The sequence below is a fragment of the Pyrus communis genome, chromosome 17, assembly GCF_041283825.1.
Source record: "Pyrus communis isolate YQ-2024b chromosome 17, ASM4128382v1, whole genome shotgun sequence".
Taxonomy (NCBI): Eukaryota; Viridiplantae; Streptophyta; class Magnoliopsida; order Rosales; family Rosaceae; genus Pyrus; species Pyrus communis.
Window position 1 is genome coordinate 21,134,007 of NC_142581.1, and position 24,575 is coordinate 21,158,581.

At 40.5% G+C, this 24,575-nt stretch overlaps 1 long non-coding RNA gene and 1 pseudogene across 1 annotated transcript; both read right to left on the minus strand.

Annotated features, from left to right (window-relative positions):
* Positions 1–895: 895 nt before the first annotated feature.
* LOC137749420 (uncharacterized) lies at positions 896–4,362 on the minus strand. Its single transcript, XR_015958279.1, has 4 exons — positions 3,906–4,362; positions 3,009–3,082; positions 2,863–2,911; positions 896–2,736 (listed from the first exon to the last, which is right to left on the minus strand). It is a non-coding gene; the product is annotated as an uncharacterized LOC137749420 (long non-coding RNA).
* Positions 4,363–18,681: 14,319 nt separating this feature from the next.
* LOC148689601 (uncharacterized) lies at positions 18,682–19,346 on the minus strand (annotated as a pseudogene).
* Between the last annotated feature and the right edge of the window lie 5,229 nt (positions 19,347–24,575).

A 24,575-nucleotide genomic window follows, 5' to 3' on the forward strand; every position in this document is an offset into this window, starting at 1 on the left:
AAAAGAGTTTGACAATTTTGAGTTTTAACGATAAAGACAAAATAAAAGGTAAAGTGAATAGTATCAGTATGAACCTTTTAATGTAAAAATATAGTTTTTCGTTAAAGTGAACAGTACCGGGAGCTTTTCATTAAAGCTCCCTATTAACAACAATCAATAATAAGAATGAAATGTTTACATTGTTCAAATAAAGAAAAATCCATATTGTTCGAAGAAAAAAATCTCAAATTATATTGAACAGTAAGGCACCCTAAATTCTATTTCTTAAATACTCCTTTTGATTTGGTCAACAATGAGATGAATACTAAAATGAATTGTGAAGAAATAACTATTGTATTATAAGGCACTCGTATCAGTGAAACAAATTATAAGAATAACTAACGATTAAACAGAAATATGCAAAGCATCCGGGTTTTTGATACATTACTGAGCTACTGATTTGTTTTTTCTTCGATCATCAGTTCATCACTAAAATATTTTCTTTAATTTTACCCCATCCCCTAAAAGTACACATTTTTTGTTTAGTTATAGTCCTAATGGAATGAAAATCCATGGATAAAAAACACATTGGGCATTATGGCCATCCCCAACTATTTTCTTGATAAGACTAATTATTTAACCTCGGGGGTTAATCATAGTTTTTTTATTTTTTTATTTTTTTATCACAATTAATATTAAATTAAGCTAGATTGAGAAGCAGAGATAATTTGTACTCAAATTGTAGTGATACATTAAAAAAAAAAAAAATCATATCTTAAATAGTGAAATAATATACACGAAATCACAGATTGTTAAGTTCAAATTCAAGTAACTATTCAATTACCATCAGCCTCAACAAAATTTATCATATTCACCAACAGTGTCATCCCAAGAAACCTTGCAATATAACCTACAATGAATACTAAGCTTCAAACTTTCTTTAATTAACTGGGGATTTGAAGTTCCCATTGGTCTCTAAAACTAATATAAATTTGTAGAGGCTGATCGCGATTATTTCTTAACCAATTGAAACAATCAAGAAACAATTAGAAGATATAAATGAAAAATGCGTAAATAATGAATATGTGGTATTGTTGACCCTAAAAATTACAAAGTCTACGTGGCGCGCAAGCCAAGTAACTAATGAGCTAACTACATCCTTCGGTTGATGCGGGGCGTGCCAACTCGTCGGCCGAGCCTGGCTAAGGAGTACAATTTGTTGATGTTGCGTTGAGCGCGTTGCTGACTTCTTGATCTTGTGATTGCGGCCGAGGAAGGAACAAGTATCGGCCTTTGGATTCTCGAGCCTGAAGACAAGGCTACTAGTTTTGCGAAGTTCATGAATCGTCAGCGCCGGATTCGGTCACAGTGATTCTATTCGTGAGAGTATAAGCATGTCGAATCGACACCAGACTATATGGACACAAGTACTCAAAGGAGATGTATGTCTTGATGGTAAATGTGGTTCGGCCGTCAAAATGCCGAACTTTGAAACTCACTTGTGAGTATCCAATCATAAAATCACTTGGCGTTCAATGTGCCAAATGTCGTAACTCATAACACCTTACTTCGTCGAGAAGGCTAATAAAATGACTTATGCCAATAAGGATTCGGAAACTCTTCTCGACCGAAAGTTGGATAGGTAACCAATCAGCCTTGACGTAGTGTTGTTTATCCAAACTGAAGGTGCTCCTTAGTCGGCTGATTCTACGGCAACAGTACTGTTTATCCAAATTGAAGATGTTCGCCGGTTACCTTCACAGTGCTGTTTATCCAAACTGAAGATGTGTCAGCGGAAAAAGAAAATAAAAAATCTCCAGATGTTTGAGAGGTTTGCGCAGGGCAGTTGTGTGTTGAATTGTCGAGGGCTTGAATGATGCACTCTGCTATCTATTTATAGCAACAAATCTTCCTTGTGATCAAGTTGAAGCCACATTCGGATTAGGACTTCTTATTATGTTCTAACTTTACCTCGACCAATCCTACTCCTATTAGGACTTTGAACTTACCCCCCTTTTCAGGCCGTATTCATTGCCGGTCGAGAATCCATATTGCACTAGGACCCCTTATCGTATTGGGACTTCTTCAACCCATCTGCTCATCCAAACTACTCCTTCTTGCAATAGGACTCAACCACCTTTATTGAACAGCCCGGGACCACCAGGCCATAGTATATTTGGAAAAGTTTTGGGCCGAACCTACACTTGGCCCAAAAATATTATTTTGGGCCCAAACATGCATCTAACAAAAAACCAAGATAAAGAGCTCATTTTATGGTAATTATCCATATGGAGCCAAACAAAAAACAGAGAATAAACAAAACCCTAACTGCGTCGTTGTTTGGGGAAAAAAATTCAAATTATTCCCGAATCTTACTGTTTTTACCTAATCATTTGCTGGATACATAAGGGGCAAAAAATCTTCTTTACTTCTCTAGTGCCACAAATTTGGATTCCAACTCATCCAAGCAAACGAACAGTGATTATTTTACTTAACTTTTTTCAGCATGTAAGCACCAATCTGAAAAAGAAAAAAAAACTACTTGACAAATTTAATTTTTATACTTCGACATGTTTGTTTGTCAAACTCAATGCTCAAACTTCACACGCATGCTTTCCAAAAGAAAAGAAAACGAAGAAGAATTGAAAGCACTGACCATTTGAAGCAAAAGAGCAGCCATTATTAGGAGCTAAAACTCATTCCTTCGTTTTCTCACCCCGGGTACACGACTTTGTAATCCTTGCTCAGCGTCGTTAGCTGAAATTAGGAGAGAAATACAAAAGGAATTTCATATATTGTCTTTGAAGCAGAGGAATACAATCCAAATTACATACACACACTCATTGAAATCAAACCCAATAACTTTAATAGATGACCTATTACCTGTAAGGACGAAGACTTGGTAAAACCATTTTACCAACCCATGAAGCCTCTGCCCACATGAATTTAAGAGAATGAACTTACTCATGTTAGACCCAAATCAAACACAATCACCATAACACATTACTCAAAAGAGAAAAACAACTTACAGAAGTCATTTCTGCTCCCTCAGGATTTACATATCTCAACTAGTCATCCCACTCGTTGTTAATCCCATCATGGCCTAAAAGAAATTCACAAAACCATCCATATCATACAGAGGGATGACAATTCTAACCGTTAAACCCGATAACCGTGAATAACTGCCCAAATAGATTGGATTTGAGTATGAAAATTCGGGTCTATTTTGGGTATGGGGAAAAATCATGAATATTATTCGGTTATAGTTTTGGATATGGTTATAAGGGTTTCCAATCCATATCCATCTTGGAATCCTAACCAATATTAATAATATTAAAGTATTAAATGATACACACACACATACATATGTGTATATTCATTATTCACTGAATCCATTATCTTGATAATACAAAAATTGCATAGTGTGAATTGCATTTTGTGAGAAAGTTCAAAAGTTTTGATATGAATCAAAATATATGAGAATTCAATGATACTTATGGGAGATATCAAATATCAGCCAACGTTATCAATGTTTAGCTTTAATTTTTATGCTCCACAAAATCCATTCATTAAATCATTCTGAACATCAAATATTTAATGACGAAATTAATATTTACTTAATTACCATGCATCAATTGAACAAATATATTTTTTGTACTGACAAAGATGGATTAACCGCTAATCAATGGGGAAATCGTTACCCGATGGGCATGGTTATAGATAATACTTGATGTTGCGGTTATAGATATGGTTAATTTTCGTGGTTATGGAGATGAATATAGCATTTCCGCCCCCAAACCGAACCGTTGTCATCCCTAATCATACACATGAATTTCATTATAAAAAAGTACACGAGAATTTCAAGAAGAATCTAACAATCTACAAATAAACCAATCTAAGGCAAAGAGTTCAACCATAAGTTTTACCTCCATAGTAATAGGCAGTAGATGGATAACAGTTCAGTAGATAGCATGTAGATGGATCCATGAAATCAAGTAACAAAGGGTAACAGAGCGGTCTGAAGGGATCAGTGTTCTAAAAAACGGTTGAGGCGGCCGCCAAGGCAGCTCCTGGGCGCCAGGTGGCGGTGGTCCGCCGCGATTAACTCAAAATCGTTTCTTAAATCGGCAAGGTCTGTGCGAACGCAGGGACGAATCTATTAAGGGACCTGGGTGGTCCCAGGACCACTCGGAAGCCCTGACTAGTGGCTGTGAGACCTCCGCGGACCACCCAAATATGGGTATATGGTGGAGGAGAAAACAGCGGCAACGGCTGCTTTATTATGGCCTTCTGCAAACCAGAAGGTGGAGAAGAACTGAAGAAGACGATTAACCATTTAGTTAAACGGTGTGTTTTTGCTATTGGTTTGGAAATGCTCTCTTCAACCACGTGGGAGGCTTTTTAGCCTCACCATTTTTATTTAAAAACTAAAAATCACGTGGGTTGCTTTGCTGTACAGTCCACTTTACAAAAAAGTTTACCAAACACTATGATACTGATTTTTTTTCCAAAAGCACTTTTACAAAAAAGTTTACCAAACACTTTGCTGGCTTTATTTCACAGCCGCTTATTCTCACAGCACAGCCGCTTATTCTCACAGCAGCTTTTTTTCAAATCACAGCAATACCAAACCAGCCCTTAATCCTCTCATTCCTAAATTTAAGTGTTATATTTTAGTTTAAATTAATACTATAAAATGTCTTGAATTATATTTTATCTCTCTGAATTTAATTTATTTAACTTACTAATCATTCAAAATGTCTTAAGTTATATGATATATATGCTTAATATGTTTTTAAATTTTGAACTTGTTGGATACTGTTTTTGTATTTTATCATTCTTTTATTATCTTATCCCTGAATTTCATACAAGTATAATTTTCTATGTGTCAATATGCACTTATTTACAAGATATACAAGAAATTTACCTAAATCCGCCTAGGCGCCTAAGCGCTAGGCGCTAGCTTGCCGTCCGACTAGCGCTTAACGTTTTTTAGAACCTTGGATCAGATCTGTCCACTTGCAGCATTAATAGAATTAATAGATCCGTATTGGTTAACAAAAGGCTGCATGGAAAAAGAAATCAACCTTAGAACCACAAACGTAAATGAATGAAAGTTTCCAATACAGTTTGTTAATACTTTTTCACGATCCAATTCTTGTAGTCAAATTTTCATGTTCCATTTAAGTTTAGAAAATAGTTATCATAATTAACATTTGTTAACAGAAGTTTTAAATCATATATCCAATCTCCCAAAGAGATCGCAATCAAACAGTTGGTATTCGATTGTAAACTTATAATATTGAAAGAATGTTTTGACAGTCATGAAGCAAGTTTACGGGTTAGCTAATATAGCTGATGTTAATTGATCACAATTTTGCTCAACGCAATAGAAAATATAGTAGCGTTCAACTGCATTGCCAAACAGACAGAAAATTTATTTTCTATGGATATAGCAAATTTCTTCATGTAATAAAAGCCAAAAACATATAAAACTCACTCACATGTAATGCCAACTTAAGTTCGATCAGTAAAAGTTTACTGCAAACATTTAAGATTTCACAACAACATTTAAACCCCATTTCACTAAATTAACACATGATCACACCGAAATCAGTTTATTAAACAAAATTCACGAAAATAAACAAAAACCCCTTTCACTAAATTAACAAATAATCCCTGATCACATATGAGTAAAATAGAAGGCATGCACGTCAAATCCAATCTTAAATAATTTAATGTATGAATCACCTCTTCTTTATGTTGGAGGTTTGTTTGCCTTGCAATTTTGACTCTTTAATGACGTCTTTTGGATCAGCCTTTCCTGCATTATAAATGTATCTAATGAGGAAATTAGGCAAAAACTGCCAGCAAGAGCAAGAAGGATCATATCACCATCCAGTTACCTGTGATTGCAGCCAGGAACCTTAATCCTTAGGAGTGTGTATTTGTAGTCCTTTTACTCCCATAGCTAATCATATAAGGCACTAATCAAACTATTTGACATAATTATGAAATTAAAGAATTGGCTCAAGTTCAGGAACCCCACCATCACGCGGACCGCATTTGGAGAACACAAAGCAGGGGCACACTTCATGGAGCAAAGTACTTCTTGGAAGAAACACGACATGGAAAAAGTGAATCCCAACAAGAAGTAGCAAGGGTGAAACTTGATAGCTTTCTAAGCCCACATGGTTCACGGTTGCTTCCCTCCTTGACATGCTTCACAAGCATCCCAGACGGAATGGCATCCCTGTATCCCTCGAGGAAGTCTTTGAACGAGTCGTCAGAATTAATTTTGACGTGAGCAGCCTTGAAGTAGCCCACTTTACTCAAAGACCCACCTTGACGATGCAATGGTCAAACTCCATCATCGCTCTTGTGGCTTAATGAAGACATCCTGCAAAGGCGCAAGAGAAAATCATTAAACGGCTATACACCTAAAAAAAAAAAAAAAATAATAATAATAATTAAAAAAAAAAAAAAAAAAAAAAAAAAAAAAAAAAAGATAAGAAAATAATTGCATGGAGCAGCGCGCCAGGCCGAAGCTGGCTGCCCCACGGACCCAGCGTTCCGAACCCAGGCCATGGGCCCAGCACGTCAGGCCTCTGCCTTCTCCTTTTCTCTACCAAGCAGCCGAAAGGCCTTTACCATCTCTCTCCCGGCCCAAAGGTCTCACAGCCCAGTCCAAAAAGAGAGGGGCTGGCGCCCCCGCGATTCCCTCTCTCTTTCGCATCTCTCCCACACGGGCCTAAGCCTAACGGCTCAAAGACCAGCGCCTCACAACCTCGCCCCGAGCCGGGCAGCGCCTGGCCCACACCAGCCAAGCCCAACGCGTCCTATTGGTGACCCAATCCGAGCCCTAGCTCGCCTCCACAGCCGACGCTGCTGCAGCCAACCCTCGGCCCACGTCAAGACGCCCTCGCACCGAGCCGACAACAGTAGTCCCATTGCTGCAATATTTTTGACACGTCCTTGACACTTGTCAAGCCAAATTTCAAGTATCGAGACTCCAAAAAATCAAGAAGACAAGAAATTTTTTTTTTTTTCCTTTGGTGTGGCGTGAAGACGAAGAAAGCAACGAAAGACAATTCTTTGCATGGGCAAGCGAAGAAAATTGCTAAGGGAGGAGTAGGCCTAGCAATTTCTGACATAACCCGTTAACCCGATACGAAATTAACAGGTTATCGGGTCGACACAATAACAAATCAGGTCGTTATCAGGTAATCCAATAAGCACCTGTTAAGATAACTAGTTGGTCCGAGTATACATGTGGGTAACCCAATACACGATAAGCAAAAGATTAATTTAATAATTTTATACCCCTAAAAATACTATAATAATTAGATATATATATATATATATATATATATTAAATTAAATTTAGAAAGTTTGGAAAATGAAGTAATATATTTTTATATGGTATAATATTATTGTTTTATTATTTTTCATAATTATTTTGGTAAACTTCTCATAATTTGAATAATTTATAATGTTTGGTTTTTCTATACTTAGTTTATGTGGAAGAGAGTTCTGATGTGGAAAACCTTACTGAAAACATCATCAACATAACTCTTGAAGTTATAGATCAAGCCAAAGTTCCAATACAATTTCCCTATTTGATCAATGAAAATTGAAGGATTTTGTAAAAGAAATAACATGCAAGCTTTGAGTTTCATTGACAAGGTTTTAACTTCTGAGAAAGGCTTCACAGCCTTGTAAATAAAAACTCCTTCATTTTGCATATCCTTACACATTTGATATTTTGTAGTAGACTATTAGTGTATTGGTGCTCTTTTATTAGACTCTCATTTTGGAGTGCTCTTTTATTAGTGTGTCGATATCAGAGGCTAATCACAACACGACACGTGTCAATGTTAGAACAAAGCTAGAAACTCTCTTCTATAAAAGGGGATCATTCTCCCACAATAATCTCTAATGTCATTTGTACTAAACTATTCACTAGAACTCATTAAAAGAGAGCTTGAACCTATGTATTTGTGTAAACTCTTCACAACTAATGAGAACTCCTCTACTCCGTGGACGTAGCCAATTTGGGTGAACCACGTACATTTTGTGTTATTTGCTTCCCTGTCTCTATCCATTTACATACTTATCCATACTAATGACCAGAGCAATCTAGCGAAGGTTATAAACTTCACACTTTCTGTTGTACCAAAGTCCTCGCTGATTTTGTGCATCAACATTTGGCGCCGTCTGTGGGAATCGCACTTATTCCTACTCTCTCCAGCTTTGTCAAGCTGGTTTCTACCATTCGTACACTTTCTTTTAACCAAGCACCCCTCTCCAACATGGGGAGTGAAGGGAGCCACAGCACGCAGAACGACACCCCCCTCGCACTTAGTGCAAAGCAACGAAAAAGGTTTGCTCTTCAGGCTAAAGTCGATGAGCTAGAGGCTCAGAACAACAAGATAGTAATAAAGAATGAGATCCTCCAGGAGCAGTATGAGAAGCTCTTTGGAATGCTCCATGAAGCTAAGCATACTTAAACACGTCCCCAGGGAAGTCAACCACCACCTGGGTGCCCCCCAACATAGGGGATCACCTGCCTTCAACATGGATATCTCTAATGGGGAGCGAGTTACTCATCAAGGTGTTGATCAACATGAGACCTCTCTCGACCCAGTTGCTTCGACCTGAAGCAGGAGAAATGGAGGAAGGCATCTTCTTGCAGAAGAAGTAGAATGATCAAAAGCCGTTTATCGCGACTGTCGGGACTTCTTGAGGCAACGTCGAGAGAACCTCATCCACATAAGCTCGAAGGTCAATGATCCAAGGGTAACTGAAAGGTTCGGTCCTCTCCCATGCCCCAAGCCAATTGCCAATTTAGGGAATGAGCGACATGTCCTAGAGGAATATGAAGGTACGGGGGACTCGGTGCCGTTTCGACAGGCTCACCCTGGAAGTCAGTACGGTGAGTCCAAAGAAAAATCCCATGCCCTTGACCAAGCTTTCCTACTTCTAAAAGGAGATAAAGACTTACGGAAGAAGGATCCAGCAGTACCTGAATCCATTCAGGATCCCCTTGTCCTACAACTCCTTGAGGAAGTAAACAAGTTGAAGGCCGAACGTCAGGCCGAAATACCTGACTGGAACCAACCTAGGCCTGGCCCTCTTACAAGGAGGATCCTTGACACCCCCTCCAAGCAAAGACAAAGCAGAAGCTTGGCTTACAACTCTACACTGGAAATGAGGACCCGATTGAACACCTTAACCTCTTTGAATCCACCATGGCATACCGGATGCACACTGACGAATAACGATGTCTTCTCTTCCCCTCTACCCTCTCTGGCGGAGCTCTGAATTGGTATTACCGTCTTCCACCTGAGACAGTGGACTTATTTGAGGAACCGAGGAAACTATTTGTCTCTCAACACATATTCTAGACAGATCGCTTGCATTCCGCATATGACTTGTACACTATTCGCCAGAAGCCGGATGAGTCACTACGAAAGTATGTCGGCCACTTTAGCCATGAGTATTCTCACTGCGCTGAGGCAGATGACAAGACCGCCCTTAAAACCTTCACAGCAGGCCTACACGACTGTTTCTTCAAGTACATGATCAATGCTAACGCTTGGAAGACTTACTTTGAGGTAATGGCACAGGTTTATAACCATGCCTCTGCCGAGGCAAGGACATATCAAGGGAAACTCCCTACAGCCATCCCTTATCGGCAAATGGGGAGTGGAAGCCAAATCCAACCGAATGAGAAGACCTCAACCTTCCAAACAACAGCGACGCTTCCCCCTGCCCTACCTAATACCTCACCAAGTTAACAGGCGTATCATTCTCAGGGTAAGAAGAAAGATTTCCATCCTCACCAGTCTCATTTTAATAAAAAGAGTAAGGGGCACTATCGCGATAACCAAAGGTATCACCACGATAATACCCGCCCCCAAGCAGTCAATGCAGTGGACCAAACACATGTCAAGATTGGTCCTACCCCGAGGTATGAGACATACACACCTTTGAACGCCACATGCACGGCCATTTACCCCAGTATAGCTCATTTGATACCAAAACCAAGGTCGAGGGAACCAGATTTCAAGTCCACGAAGAACACAGGCATGTTTTGTGGTTACCACGAGTATAATGGCCATGACGGCGAGAAATGTATCACCCTCCGTGATCATATTGAAGCTTTGGCACGTGAAGGAAAAATTGACCAGTTCCTCATTCACCCTCCAAGGGATAACTATAACCAATGCCAAGTGAATGTGATATATTCCATAAGCGGTGGCATACCCATATCTGAATCTTCCAACAGGGCCATGAAAAACAATGAACGAACGTTGAAGCCTGGCCACCAAGTGTTTCACGTGGAAGACATCAGGGGAGGCAAGTATCAAAAGCCTAACTGGGATCCAATATATTTCTACCCTGAGGAAGAAAGAGGTATCATTTATCCTCACAACGACCCACTAATTGTAGAGACTCACATAGCCAACTTTGATGTACGACGAATCCTGGTAGACACAGGGGCGTCGGTCAATATCATGTTTGCTGAAGCTTTCAAAACACTTAATGTAGCTGAACACTTGCTCGATCACTCGATTTCTTCTCTGATAAGCTTCTTTGGTGATGTCGTGCAACCTTTAGGGAGCGTACATTTACCCTTCACCATCGGTACAGGCCCATACACAGCCACCATCACCACTAACTTCTTGGTGGTTGACTGCCCAATGGCATACAATGTCATCTTTGGGCGCACATGCATTAATGATTTCAAGGCCATGGTATCCACACATATGTTGTTGATGAAATTTCCAACCCCCTATGGCAATGGTTACATCAGAGGAGATCAACTTAATGCACGATCATGTTACAACACTTCAGTCAAGCAACGACACTTGCATGTACCCAAAGAAACATTTTCTATACATGACCAAGTTATTAAGACCAGCTCGGACAAAGCCAACTTGAATATTCACGGTGGTAACAATCAACCCGACGATCCTCGAGATGACTCTTTCACCCAGCAAGCATAACTTGCTGAAGAGTTGGAGAAGGTCTCTATCTCAAAAGATTATCCATATCGCATAGTGAAGATTGACACCACTTTGTCACCACCCATTCTGTTGGCATTGATCTCTTTTTTGCAAGAAAACACTGAAGTCTTCGCCTGGTCATACGAGGACATGCCAAGCATCTCTCCCGATATCATCTTTCATCACTTGAGTATTGATCCCAAGACCAAGCCGATGAGACAGAAGCGAAAATCTTATGATTCTGAACGATATGAAGCAATGAAGGCCGAAGTTGAAAAACTCAAAAACATAGGCTTTATTCGTGAAGTCAATTATCCAACGTGGGTAGCAAATGTGGTCCTTATTAAGAAAAATCCGACCAAGGAAAGTCTCTTGCTTCAAAAGATCTTGTGGAGAATGTGTGTCGACTACACCGACTTAAACAAAAGATGCCCGAAAAATAGCTTTCCCATTCCTTTCATTGATAGACTTGTAGACTCTACAGCAGGGTGTGAACTCTTGAGCTTCATGGATGCTTACTCAGGGTACAATCAAATCCTCATGAACCCTTCGGACCAAGAACACACGGCCTTCATCACTGATAGAGGACTATATTGCTATAAAGTCATGCCATTCGGCCTAAAGAATGCAGGGCAACTTATCAAAGATTAGTCAATTCAATGTTCACTGAACAGATTGGGAAAAACATCATCGTGCTTACCAATCACCCCCTTCGACAAATACTTCAGGGTCCTGACACTTCGGGGTGAATAATCAAATGGGCCATAGCACTGGGAGAGTTTGACATCTCCTACCACCCAAAGCTAGCTGAAAAAGGGCCAAGCAGTTGCAGACTTCATTGCCGAATTCACTTATCCCGTTAACATTTCTCCTACACCTGAGGCAGCGGCTTCATCACCCTTGGAAACCCATAAGGTAGAACCAACACTCCCAGTACGGACTCTATATGTTGATGGCTCATCCAACCAACAGGGTTGTGGAGCAGGACTAGTCCTGACTACCCTCGACAAAGTGGCAATGGAGTATGCTCTTCGCTTCAAATTCAAGGCGTCAAACAATGAGGCTGAATATGAGGCCCTTTTAGTAGGCTTACGTTTGGCCAAACACCTTGGAGTTAAACAAATTAATATCTTCAGTGACTCTCAATTGGTGGTTAACCAGGTCATGAACAACTTTGATGCTAAAGATAACTTCATGGCAGCGTATCTTACGCAAACACAGCTATTCCTCAAGCACTTCCACTACTAGATAACCCAAGTCCCTCGAGCGGCAAACAGTCATGCAAATGCTTTGGCTCGCCTCGCCTCAGCAGTGGAAGACAAGATTGGGAGAAAAATTCATGTCGAATTGTTGGCAACACCAAGCACCATGGTCACAGAAGTGTGCAACTTGCAACAGACGGATAGTTGGATCACCCTAATTTATAAATTCCTTATCCATGGCACTCTCCCAAATGATAAAGTCCAAGCTAAACAGATTCGATACAAGTCTACCCTCTACCTGATCATTAATGACCAACTCTACAAACGAGGTTTTAACCTACCATACTTATGGTGCCTCACACCTGCGGAAGCAGAAATTGTCCTTCGAGAAATACATGAAGGAGTTTGCGGAGATCATGTTGGATCTCGATCCCTAGCACACAAGGCTTTTCACCAAGGATATTACTGGCCAACACTCCACCAAGATGACATCAGAATATCCTGCTCATGTGATAAGTGTCAACACTACACAACTATTCATCACTCCCCTCTCCAGCCTCTTACTCCTATGATCAGCCCTTGGCCCTTTGCCCAATAGGGACTTGATTTGATCGGCCCAATGCCTGCAGGAAAGGGCAAGGTCAACTATGCAATCGTTGCAGTTGACTACTTCATAAAGTGGGCCGAAGTAGAACCATTGGCAACCATTACTGAGGCAAAAACAGAAGACTTCGTATGGAAGAACATCATTTGCAGATTTGGCATTCCTAATGCGATAGTCACAGACAATGGGCGACAGTTCGACAACAAGCAGTTCAGGATGTTCTGTTCTAAATTCAACATCAACTTATGTTTTGCCTCCCCAGCTCATCCTCAGTCTAATGGACAAGTTGAGGCCATCAACAACATAATCAAGCGCACTTTGAAAACCAGCTTGGACAAGGCTAAAGGTTGTTGGCCAGAATTTGTACCCCAAGTTCTTTGGTCATACCGCACTTCATATCGGACTTCAACAAGAGAAACTCCATTCTCACTTGCCTTTGGTACAGATGCTGTTGTCCCAGTTGAGCTTGAGCAAGCAACGTTCCGAGTCCAGAACTACATGCAAAGTGAAAATGATAAACAACTCACCCTCAACTTGGATCTAGTTGAGGAACACAGAAACCAGGCTCACTTGAGGAATGTCGCCTACAAGCAACGCATCTCCAACTACTATGACTCAAGAGTCAAACCTCGCTCTTTCAAAGTGGGGGACTGGGTATTGAAGAAAAGGCTACTCTGCGAAAGAGTCCCGAGTGAAGGCATGCTTAGCCCAAATTGGGATGTACCGTTTGAAGTTATTGACATCAGTCGCCCTGGTTCTTACAAGCTCAGGAGCTCCGATGGTAAGACCCTTGGCCATCCATGGAACGTTGATCACTTGAAGTACTATTACAAGTAGACTCACACTGTAAAAATGTTGAGCTACGGCCTTCCGACATCCTATATAATGAAGGCCATTTGGCATTAATTCAATAAAGAGGTAATTTAGACAACTTGGTCCTGACTCCCTTACATCCTTATCACTGAAAAGCTCAAGTTTAAAGCTTCAACATGAATGCTTACAACATGAAATAAAGTCTAAGTATATGTCAATATGACTTATATCCAAACAAGGGATCCCTTCATGCATGGCAAAACATTCATAAGCATTACTCATGTCAATCAACATAAACATCATATGTGACATCCCGTCCCGAGATTATTAACGTACGTGCGAAATGACCATTTTACCCCTAGTTCGTTTTGTTTTGTTGTTTGATTGGCTGTTTGTGTGGTGTTGGCATGTGTTGGGCCACACACACACACACTCTCATTCTCCCTGTCACTCTCTCTCTCTTCCTCTCCTGTGCTCCCATTTCTTCCCTTTCTCTTCGAACTTGTACGGACACACACACAACTGCACCAAATCTTTGCAGATCGAGGAATCTGAGGGCACTGTCGAACTCGTGAGGTTGAGAGGAACTCGATCATACCATTTTCAGGTAAGAAAACTACCATTTTCACGTCGATTCGTGAAGCTCCAATTTGTGTATTGTTCATGCAAAAATTATTCATCACGTTTTTGGGATTTCTAAGCTCGTAGGTAGCTTGGTGGTGTGACGAGGAGTCTCGGAGTGGTTCATTTGGTGAATTTGGACGTCGGGATCGTTAGATGTGGAGTTGGCCGGATTTTGGAGATTTGGACAGGTAAAATCTAGTGGTTTTCAACCCTTAAAAGTAGTATATTTATGTTCTCCTAGTCCTAAGTGTCATTTTGGTGCAAAAATCACGAAAAATGGTTGAAAAACGAGTGAGAAAACACGGTGGGAAGTTTTTCCAGTTTTCCGGCGTCGGCGACGGTGCCGGAGCCTCGCCGGAGGTTCGCCGGAGAAGGTGACGGAATATTCCTGACGCCGTTAACGGAATCTGTCAAAACTGACGGAATATTCCTAACGGCGTCAGTTGACGCCGTCAGCGTGCCAGGCACGTGCCTGCGCGTGGCCGGCGCGTGGGGGCGCGTGCGGCGGAGGAAAATTTTTCTAAAAATATGGTTGTGATCCTGAGGTTGTGTAGAGCACGTTGGTATATTCATTTGTCCAAATTGAGCAATGTATGAGAAGTTATTACGAAAGTTAGGTTATGTACTCTAAAATTAACGTTTTTATAGTTATTTCGCATATAGATGACACGTACCCCGAGGACGAGCGTGCACACGCGAGGCAGGGGGGCTACGACCCTTCCACATGCCAGTAAGTGGGCTTTTGGTTTTCCGTATATACCTATATACTATATTTTCCCAGAAATTGAATAAATGTTTATTAGTGTATGCCATGCATTACATTATCGTTATTCATGCATCGTTGATTAAGTTATTAGTTGCATATATATATATATATATATATATATATATACATATGCATATTGGGTGCTGTGGACGCACAGGTAAGTGCCAGGTAAGCGTTATGCTCGTTTATGTTTCAGTAGTGGTTTGAGATAGTTATGGAGCTCATAACCTGCACCCCCGGTGTTAGTGCTCCCGCCCAGAGTAGGGCACAGTCCTTCACGTGATGTTCACCTCCCGCACCACACGCTCAGCTTGGATCCAAGTTAGGTGCACAGTCCTGTCGTACAGACCACTTTAGGTGGTTCCGACTCGTAGGTGACCCGCGATTATTCGCACAGCCTTCACGTGATCGTAGCACTAGAGCGTATATATGTATTACACCCAGGCCTGTCGTACAGACCACTTTAGGTGGTTCCGACTCGTGGGCAGGTTCAGATATTGAGATTGAGATTTGAGCTCTAGATGCAGCCGTACAGGTCATGTTAGGTGACTCCGGCTGCCAGATTATATGATGTTGATATGATTATACCTGGGCACTTGCATATCATTATGAGATTTCGGCATGGCATATTATTGAGCACATGGCATATAATTGAGCATGATTGCATATCTATACATACGTATATATGTTTATTTTCTGGGAAGTATACAGGTTTTACGGCGAGGGGTTAGAAAGTATTTTTACGAATGGTTTTCGAAAGATTTGTTTTTGCCCACTCACGCTTTTGTTTTGCGCCCCTCCAGGTTCTAGTTGAGTAGCAGTTCCGGTGGTTTCCCAAAGGGCTTTTCCGGCACTTCTTAGTAGGGTCACCTTCGGGTGTACTATTGTCACATATTTTCTTTTGGACTGCTGTAGACTTGCTCTGAATTTGTGACTCACACGCTAGCACTTGTATTAGTACCTTGTATGCTAGTTAGTTTTTAATTATTCGTACTTTATATTACTATCTTATTAGCTTCCGCACGTGCACATGGCTACGTCACCTTCGTGTGATGGCCAGCACGCCCTGATCTCGGTCAGGGTGTGTCATCATACATTCCAACACATTCATACATAAACATCATACATTCCAACACATCCATACATAAGCCAAATGTGCTTCGAAAGGGTTCAACATACTTTGTGTCATTCGACACTTGCTACAATATGCGTTGACACCTTGCCCTTATTCTCACCAACCAAGTGATGAAATATAAAGAAAGAACTCATTTTCATGCCACCAACGAGGTGATGAAATGTACAACCTGTACTATCCTTCATGCCACCAACCAGGTGATAAAATGTACAACCTGTACTCTAATATCATTTGGCAACTTGCCACTCATGCCACCAACCAAGTGAAGAAAGAACTCATCTTCGTGCCACCAACCAGGTGATAAAATATGATGAAAGGTGATAAAGGAACTCACATTCGTACCAATAACCAAGTGATGAAAGCAACTCACTATTCATTCCACTAACCAGAAGACGAGTGGTACAACTTATACATGTGAACTCCTAGCATTCACAAACAATAAAAAACCCTCAAGCTTTACAACTCAACTAGGGGAGCACTTATGCCTAACAAGAGTTATAGTCACCAACAAAGTCTTATTGCAAGCCAACAACGGCTTCAGTGCATGGTATACGAAGATCAAGTTCTTCAGCCCTCTTACATCTGCTTCAGACATTTCTCCTCTGTAACAATGCAAACACTACAACTCGTAGAAAGCTTCACATACTCTTTATCAAGACTGTTAGAAGCAATTCAATTTATACGGTTCATCCAAACCTTCGACTACTACAAGGTGTGGCTTGCATCACAATCTCTTGCTCAACAGTGTGGAAGCAAAATTTGTATATGTTGTCTCTCTACAAAGTTTCAACACCAAAGCTTCACCACAAGAGCTTCACCACAAGAACTTCAACAAATGGAGGGCAACAACAAATGTCAAAAGCCTCATACACTCTTGATCAAGATAGTGTGAAGCAAAACCACCTTATGGTGTCAACAAAAGCTTCAACAAGTGAAGGGCAACAACAAATGTCAAAAGCCTCACACACTCTTGATCAAAATAATGTGAAACAAAATCAATTTATGGTGCCAACAAAAGCTTCAACAAGTGAAGGGCAACAACAATTCTCAAAAACTTCACACACTCTTGATCAAGATAGTGTGAAGCAAACTAACTTATGGTGCCAACAAAAGCTTCAACAAGTGAAGGGCAACAACAAATGTCAAAAGCCTCACACACTCTTGATCAAGATAGTGTGAAGCAAAACCAACTTATGGTGCCAACAAAAACTTCAACAAGTGAAGGGTAACAACAAATGTTAAAAGCCTCACACACTCTTGATCAGGATAATGTGAAGCAAAATCAATTTATAGTGCCAACAAAAACTTCAACAAATGAAAGGCAACAACAAATCTCAAAAGCTTCACACACTCTTGATCAAGATAGTGTGAAGCAAAACCAATTTATGGTGACTAACACAAAAGTTTCACCTACAACACAAAAGCTTCAACACCAAAGTTTCACCTACAAAGGTTCTACTCTCAACGACAAAGCTTCAACACAAAAGCTTCAACACCAAAGTTTCACCTACAAAGGTTCAACTCTCAACTACAAAGCTTTAACACAACAACTTCAACACCAAAACTTCACCTACAAAGGTTCAACTCTCAACTACAAAACTTCAAAACAAAAGCTTCAACACCAAAGCTTCAACACCAAAACTTCACCTACAAAGGTTCAACTCTCAACTACAAAGCTTTAACATCAAACAAAGCTTCAACAACAAAGCTTCAACACCAAACAAAGCTTCATCAATGGAGAGCAACTACAATTCTCAAAAGCTTCACACTCTTGATCAAGATAGTGTGAAGCAAAATCAATTTATGGTGCCCAACAAAGCTTCAACACAAAAGCTTTACCTACAAAGTTTCAACACAAGAGCTTCACTTACAAAACTTCAATACAAAAGTTTCACCTACAAAGCTTCAATACAAAAGTTTCATCTACAAAACTTCAACACCAAAACTTCAAATCAAAGCTTCACCCAAAAAAAAAAAAAAAAAAAAAAATTTTCGAAAATTCAAAAATTCGAAAATTCAAAAAAAAAAAAAAAAAAAAAAAAAAGGAAAGAAAGAAAGAAAGAAATGAGCCTAGGCCTCCATTTCTTTGGGCCTAACAACTTTCATACCAAATATATATGAAGGAAGAGTTTTGGGCAACCACTTAGAAAGGAAAATGGTGAAGTTTTGTTTGGAAAATTGCCTACTAGCAAGACACCTCTCTCGACCGGAGACATGGGGGACTCCTACCATATACCAATACACCTTGGTACTCAGAAATTTCACGACTACTCAGTGCCTTGGATTTTTCAAGTTCCCAACCAAGAAGTTTTCCTCACCCAAGAAATTAAGGGAGCACTACTTTAACCTACAGGACCACCTACGAAGTTTCAACATGCAAACTTCAACAAAATTAAAAAAAAAAAAAATCAAAGAACTTAGTGAAGGATACCTTAGTGTATTTAACACAACACGTTGAATGAAGTAAAACTTATTTATTGATATCTTCGATAAATTACAAATATGTGCATACACATGAATCAAAACAAACAAACAGGATGGCGCCTTCACAAAGGCTGCTCAGGAGAAGTCTTAGCACTCGGCAAAGCCCCAGAAATAGGAGGCACCGGAGGGTAATTATTTGGAGCCTTAGTACTGGGCAGAACCCCAGAAAGAGGAGGCACCAGAGGTTGATCATTTGGAGCTTCAGTATGTGGTACAGCCCCAGAGAACGAAGGCAATAAATGTCTTTCGAACAAACTCACAAACCTCTGATGATCATTTAAAATCTGACCCTCGGATTCCTGTAACTGGTCAAGCTTTCTCTTCATGGTTGTAGAATAGCTATGTGCGAGCATGTGCAACTGTCTATTCTCTTGCTTAAGCCCTCTGATCTCCTGTTTGAGACTTATCACTTCAGCCGTCAATGATTCAACTTGGCGAGTTTGAGCAAATAGGCGTTGGGCCATATTAAACACAGAACCTGCACATTGAACACTGAAAGCCAAAGAATCCTTAACAGCCAACTCATCGGATCGTTTGGAAAGTAGTCTAGAGTGAGAAGATTCTTGGGCACCACCGCAGCGGTCATATTATTCTTCATCACAGAGTCCCCAATAGTAAGGGGACCAGTAGGAGATAAGAAGGATGGGTGCCATATGTTATCCTAAGGAGACATGGCTACCTCTTCTACAACATTCAAGTCCAAACGACGGTCGGATGGGCCAGACATTCTCAAAAAAGATGAAGAAAAAATGAGGTACAGTAAGTCTCAGAAGTACGAAAATAAGGGAAAAATTCCTACAAGCAATAACTTTCTGAACGTACTCCTTGAACTTAATTGGTGCTCCTATAAAAGAAAGAGCCAGATCTTTAACAGGGCTGCTTGTTCAAAAATCGAAGAGGCACCACACTCCGAATTTCAAGAAGCGGATTTCCTGAGTTAAAATTTATTAGCAATCTTCACACGCGACATCAGTTCTTCGGATACCAAGGACAACTTTGCCAAAGAACTCTGACAAAGTTAAGACAGGTAAATGTTGAAGGCCCAGTTACCCTACTATTACCCACAAGGATAAAGGAACAGTACCACTGCTTGATTATTGGAAAATCCTTATGTGTGTCAACCTCTGTGCTCCGTGGCAAAACAGACTTGCAAAAATGCCCAACCTTTCTTCACATCTGAGAAAACACTCCCAACAAGATTGCTTGCCCAGAAATCGAAGAGACACCGCTCTCTGAATCTTGATAACCATATCCCTAACAAGATTGCCTGCTCAGAAATCGAAGAGGCACCGCTCCCCAAACTTCGAGAAGTTGAATTTCATTGGATAAAATTTGTCCACGATCCTCACACGCAACATCAGCTTTCTGGATACCATAGACCATTTTTTCAAAGTGCTCTGACAAAGTTAAAACACGGGAACCTTGCAGCGACCACTACATTGCTCCGACCGAGAAGGGTAAAGGAACAACATTACTACTCGCTGTTGGGAGAATTCCTATATATGTCGACCTTCATCCTCCATAGCCAGGCAAACTTGCCAAATAAAAAAAAATGCTCAACCCTTCCTCACATCCGAAATGGCACTCCCAATCTAGCCTCTCGGAATACTCCGTCTTCTTCTCCCTCAACAATACTTATGTCAACCAGCCACATCAGAGCAAGAATATCTCATATCATCAGGGTTGAAAGCAAGAGTATCCCATATCATGCTTTTTCCCTGTCTTTTCCTTTGCCCTTGCTCTTACCTGCAGGACAAAGAGAAAGAATGCAATCAGTCGGAACCTGAAATCAAACTTCCGATCTAGAACTGATTGCCCGGAACCTTTGCCTGGTTGCTTGCCTAGCATTGCTCTCGAGTACTCATCCTTAACTGTTGTCAAGGTCACGAATTCCTTCGGCAAATACCTCAGAACAGTTGGTACGATATTGGCTCTTTACTCTGAAGCTGCCAAGCATGGAGGAGTCATTGAGAAGTGGTGCTCTGAAAGACCATTTAAATGCAAAGGTTGCGCACCATTTCTACTATACAAAAGATTGAAGCAGAAGGTTCAACGACGACCTAGAACAGATCACTACAGCATGACGCCCTTCTTGTGGAACCGTACAATCCAGACGGAAGAGTCTAAGTCAAATCCAAGCTCGTCATCATTGCTCTAATTAAAGAGATCGAAAAGCCTCAACAGCCTTTTGCTAGTACCGCCGTCGAAGAACAAAGCTTTGCCATACTACATCTACTACTTTGTCAAACAGCAAAAGTATCACATATCATCAGGATCGAACATACTCCAGGTTTGATGGACTTGTTTTGATCCTCAAATTCTGGAGTCGGCTCGCTCCTTTGGAGGAAACCAAAAAACCCTCCAGCCCAGTTCAAGAATACACCTGTGGAAAGTCAAGTACAACAAAGCACGTGCCGATTCGTCCGTCTTCTCCAAAAACAAGAGTACCTCATATCATCTCTTCTCCCTGTTTCTTCTTTTTATCCTTGTTGCCGAATGAGAGACAGGGAGAATGAGTACAATCAGCTGGAACCCAAGATCAACCTACCGATCTGAGACTGATTGCTTGGAACCCTGATTGTTTACCTTGTCTGTCACCTCCTTCGGTAGATCTCCTTTCTTAGAGACTTGGGGGACTCCTACTATATGGTTTGTATCGAACTTGACCAAACCTGAAACTACAAGTAAGCTTCAAATGAAAATGATACATTATCTTGTGCGTGAACGCCAACTAAAGATACCACTCCTAGATGAAGGAAAAATACTTCCAAGAGAAGATGCCACATCTACTTACAGGACAGAGAAGGCAAGTGAAGGCGACACCACACTTTGGTACTTGGAAGTTTCGTGATTACTCAATGGCTTGGATCTTGCAAGTCCCCAACCGAGGAGCTTCCCTCACTCGGGAACTTAAGGGAGTACTGTTTGTACCATACTTGACCAATCCCGAAACTACTAAGCATCGGTCAACAGCATACCGTCAAGGACCCATAAGACTTTTCCTCCAACCAGGAGGCCAATCACAACACGACACACGTCGGTATCAGAGGCCAATCATAGCGCAACACGTGTCGATATCAGAGACCAATCACAACACGACACGTGTCAATGTTAGAACAAAGCTAGAAACTCTCTTCTATAAAAAGGGATCATTCTCCCACAATAATCCCTAATATCATTTGTACTAAACTATTCACTAGAACTCACTAAAAGAGAGCTTGAACCTATGTATTTGTGTAAACCCTTCACAACTAATGAGAACTCCTCTACTTCGTGGACGTAGCCAATCTGGATGAACCACGTACATCTTGTGTTATTTGCTTCCCTGTCTCTATCCATTTACATACGTATCCACACTAATGACCAGAGCAATCTAGCGAAGGTCATAAACTTCACACTTTCTGTTGTACCAAAGTCCTCACTGATTTTGTGCATCAACAAAGATAATAGGTGTTACACGAAAATGACACGAAACACGATAAACATGACTCATTTGCCAGGCTTAGGGAGGGGGAACAAATATCCTCTAACTTTCTCTCTTTCTTGTAGGGTTAAATAATTGCTCTCCAAAGTTAATTTAATCCTCTATTTAAGGTAGACTTAAATAGACTTTAGAGATAATTTATTTCCCTTTCCTAGAATGATCTAACTTCAAACCAAAGTGGAAATCTGCATCAAAATAGGAAACAATCTTATGTTTCCTTAAGCAATTGGAGATTTTTACACTTACTGCACTTTCCTATGAGTAGCTCAGCAGGTGTGGGGGGCATTTGTGGAGCCAAACACAATCCAAAAACTCATGGAGGCGACACATGAATTTTTGGGTGAAAAGACGAGCTTACCCTCAAGGCACGTCGGGATTCCCACACACATGGAACGGACATTAACGGTTTAATTAAGGAAGAGTCAAAGGTAATCAATATAGAATTTATTCAAATTTCCCTCATCCATTCCTTATTGATTTTATTCAAAAGATAACTCCCAAAACTTCCTATTTAATTTAGGAATAACTACCATGTTAATTGCAAGATATTATGTGAAAAAATATCTTGCAATTATTCTCCCATCACCATCATAAAGGGCTGACCACTCTCCTCACCCTTAGGGCCGGCCACCCTCCTATAAATACCCCACTTACCCACTAAGATGCTAAGTCATTTACTACCCACAAACTCCTAAATACGTTCTTCTCAGAATTCTAACTTTAGCATTAGAGATACTTGGGCCAAAGGCCGCCCCCCCCCCCCAACAAAAAAAATCATCGTGGGCTCGTGAGGTTTTTGGCCATAATCAAATATGCATTTTCGTGAAAGGAAGATACGGCAGAAATTTGTATCCACAATGTATATTTAAATGAAGTTATAAATAGAATCACAACATATATTACTAACATGTTTCTTCAAAGATAGAGATTTGTAGTAGCAATCTCCTAAGACATAAATATGCCCTGCAAACTATTGCAGTAGTTTGTGGACGTCTATCTTGCATGATACAACTATCTAATCCAAATTCTTGCACTCGAACCTGAATTATTGGTAAAATGAAAAGTGTATTTTAGGGAAATAACAGGAAGGAAACGTTTTCAATTGATGATTACATTTATGATATACAATGGCTTAACCCAACTGTTATATATAACTGTTAGATGCAGTTGTGACTGTTAACTGTTAGATGCAGTTGTGACTGTTAACGGTTGCAACTGTTTGAACCGGTAACAATCTTAATTCTTTCGGGAAAAAACTGAATCGAACAAGAAAAAAATGCAAAAACCAGCTGTTAAATTTCCGAGCCCCAAGGTCAATTTTTAACAGGTTAATATGAACAGAAGGGCTTTGGTCCATCGGTTAAGACCAATTCTTGTTTAATAATGAGTGAGAAAAACTCATTGATATTGGTTCTTTCTGTTGGATAGTGGCCAACTTGCATTGCTTTCGGCTACACAACAATCCAAACAACTTTGGCTATAAAAATTATAAACAAAAGAAGGTGGGAAACACCTTCCTTGTTTTGGGGAGAAAAAAGGGGATAACACCCGTGAGAGCTTTTTCTTTTCGGTATATAGGGAGAATAGCTCATTGTTTTTGGTTGTGAAAAAGAGGGAGAGAAGAAAGAGAGCTGAGTTTTTTTCGGTTTTGGAAAAACAAGAGAGAAGAAAGAGTTTCTTCTTTGCAGAGAGCAATTTCTGATTGCAGTCTTACAGAGAGCCCAAAAAGAAGAACAAGTTGCTACTTCAATTGGTTAGTAATCATCCACCAAAGTAGTTGTTGTTGTAATAGCTTTGAGCTATATGTATAGAGAAGAAATTATTCATTATATTTCTTTCTCTATTTTGTTTCTTTGGTGTGTGAGAGCTATTGGGTGTATTGGGCTTTTGGGTTGTGAGATTGCCAACACTTTGTAAACTCCCATTTGGTTGATAGTGGATTATTGGGTGAGCTCCTACTGCTCCAAGGACGTACTCCAGTTGACTGTGGAGGAACCTCGTTAAAATCTTGGTGTTATTTTCTATATTGTTCTTGCATTTCATTTGATATATTTTCTGTGGGTTAGCTTGATTTGGTTCTGCGTGGTTTGGTGCTATCCTAGCACAACAATTGGTATCAGAGCACTGGTTGCTCTTGGGTACTGTCTAATTGCCAAAAATGTCAGACCGGCAAGATGAGAATCCTTTTGGAAGCAGCTCCGGATTTGCAAGAACTACGGTGCAAAATGTAAAGTTCGAAGTTGAAAAGTTTGATGGCACAAACAACTTTGGGATGTGGCAATGTGAGGTCAAAGATGTGTTGGCTCAACAAGATCTACTTGCCGCTTTGGGAGAGAAGCCGGAAGCTATGTCGAAGCCGGAATGGGAGAAATTAAATTTGTGGGCTTGCTCTTCAATTCGGTTGTGCCTTGCAAAAACTCAGAAGTATTTTGTGATGCGGGAGACATTGGCAAGTGTGTTGTGGCAAAAATT